We start from the raw sequence: 2500 nt of genomic DNA, 5'->3' as shown, positions 1-2500 counted from the left end.
CGCAGCTCCGCTGGAGTCAGGCCGTCCGGCCCGGCTGCCGATCCCCTGGGCGGCAAGGCAGCAGCGACCTCCTCACGTGTGACCGGCCCCCATAGGCACTCAGGAGCGACAGGCTCCGAGTGCGGGAGAAGGCGGTCACGGATGAAGCCGGCGGTGGAGATCGGCTTCTTCGTGAAGAGGTCCGCCCAGAAGTCCAGCAGACCGGGGATGTCGGGTGGCGGCTGCAGCAGGGTGCCGTCCAGCAAGCCGCGCACGCAACGTGCACGCGACCTACGGAAGGCGTCCTGTGTCCGCGCGTATTCCCAGCGGCGCCGCTTGCGCTTCTGCAGCGGCGGGGCGGCAGGCGGCCGCTTGGATGGTTGGCGCGGCCGCTGTGTCCTGGTGATCGACCTCTCCCCCCTGGACCCGACCGACGCAAGGGCATCCGGGAGCATGCCCAGGATGACATCGGGCGGCGTGCCCCGCCCCAGACCAATGACTCGATCCAGGGCAGAGAAACGCTGGGCGGAAGCAGGTAGCCCCGCCAGATGCTCCCAGATGGCGGCGTCAGTCGGCCCCTCCGGCGGCGGCCCGGTGGTGTCGGCCGCGAAGTCCTCGGCTGCGTCGACGGGCGGCGCAGCGGCCTCGCCCGCGTCAGGCAGCGAGCTCGCTGCTCCACGGCGGGACGCCGGCTCTTCACCCCGACCGATCTCAAGTGCCTCCATGAATTGGCGGACAAGCTGCTTGTGGGCAGCTTGCCGCCGTCGGCACTTGATTGCCTCAAGCGTTCGGTCGGGGAACATCCTGGTAAGTTCTTGATTTACAAAGAAGAACCGGGCGTCCCTCTCCAGGAACAGTTCGGCCTCTGCCTTGGCGAGCGACAGGACTTCTTCCTCCGTCCACCTCGCGCGATGCCTCTCCGTCACGATCTCAGCGTTGGCGGCCGCAGGGTGTTGGCGGCGGCGATGGACCCCGAGACCGTTCTTCGTGGTAAAAGTGCGGTGGCACTCACTGCAAGCAAAGGGAGCTACACAAACTATCGCATTTTCGTTACGGCCGGTTGGCCGGATAGGTGCTGGGGTAGCTGGGGTGGCACCTTCAGCGGAAGGGCCACCATCTCTTGTTTCTTGTCGGCTGCCCCCAACTATAAAGGGATAATGCGAGGGGGGGCTGGTAACCCCCCCAAGCCCCTGGTGCGGTCTTCCACTCTGCAAAAATCAGCGGGCCCACGAGAAGGGGAGAAGACCGCAGGAGAGGAGAGGCTAAGAGGGCTAGGCCCATGTATTGCGCATCACTCTCCCTGTAACTATAACCCAAGGAAGGCACCTCGCAGCAGCAGCACGACTACATCAAGACCGCACTTCGAAAAGCCAAGTCCGGATGCAGCCACACCGCCGCCACTTGGCCACCTTAAGAGAGTCATAGTTACTCCCGCCGTTTACCCGCGCTTGCTTGAATTTCTTCACGTTGACATTCAGAGCACTGGGCAGAAATCACATTGCGTCAACACCCGCTAGGGCCATCGCAATGCTTTGTTTTAATTAGACAGTCGGATTCCCCCAGTCCGTGCCAGTTCTGAGTTGATCGTTGAATGGCGGCCGAAGAGAATCCGCGCACCCGCGCGCCCCCGGAGGAGCACGCTAAGGCGGACGCGGCCTCGCAGCAAGGAAGATCCGTGGGAGGCCAAGGCACGGGACCGAGCTCGGATCCTGCACGCAGGTTGAAGCACCGGGGCGCGAACGCCGCGCAGGCGCGCGCATCCTGCACCGCCGGCCAGCACGAGGCCAACCAACGGCGAGAGCAGACCACGCCCGCGCTAAACGCCCGCACTTACCGGCACCCCTACGGCACTCACCTCGCCCAGGCCCGGCACGTTAGCGCTGACCCACTTCCCGACCAAGCCCGACACGCCCCGATCCTCAGAGCCAATCCTTATCCCGAAGTTACGGATCCAATTTGCCGACTTCCCTTACCTACATTATTCTATCGACTAGAGGCTCTTCACCTTGGAGACCTGCTGCGGATATGGGTACGAACCGGCGCGACACCTCCACGTGGCCCTCTCCCGGATTTTCAAGGTCCGAGGGGAAGATCGGGACACCGCCGCAACTGCGGTGCTCTTCGCGTTCCAAACCCTATCTCCCTGCTAGAGGATTCCAGGGAACTCGAACGCTCATGCAGAAAAGAAAACTCTTCCCCGATCTCCCGACGGCGTCTCCGGGTCCTTTTGGGTTACCCCGACGAGCATCTCTAAAAGAGGGGCCCGACTTGTATCGGTTCCGCTGCCGGGTTCCGGAATAGGAACCGGATTCCCTTTCGCCCAACGGGGGCCAGCACAAAGTGCATCATGCTATGACGGCCCCCATCAACATCGGATTTCTCCTAGGGCTTAGGATCGACTGACTCGTGTGCAACGGCTGTTCACACGAAACCCTTCTCCGCGTCAGCCCTCCAGGGCCTCGCTGGAGTATTTGCTACTACCACCAAGATCTGCACCGACGGCGGCTCCAGGCAGGCTCAC

The 2500-nt window shown here is 63.1% G+C and overlaps 1 pseudogene; it reads right to left on the bottom strand.

Moving 5' to 3' along the window:
* Window positions 1-2500, bottom strand: part of LOC126444563 (large subunit ribosomal RNA) — a 7963-nt pseudogene that overhangs the window by 3691 nt on the left and 1772 nt on the right.

Source organism: Schistocerca serialis, unplaced genomic scaffold, assembly GCF_023864345.2.
Source record: "Schistocerca serialis cubense isolate TAMUIC-IGC-003099 unplaced genomic scaffold, iqSchSeri2.2 HiC_scaffold_275, whole genome shotgun sequence".
NCBI lineage: Eukaryota > Metazoa > Arthropoda > Insecta > Orthoptera > Acrididae > Schistocerca > Schistocerca serialis.
Note: the sequence above shows the minus strand (reverse complement) of the source record. Positions and strands in the feature narration are given on the sequence as shown.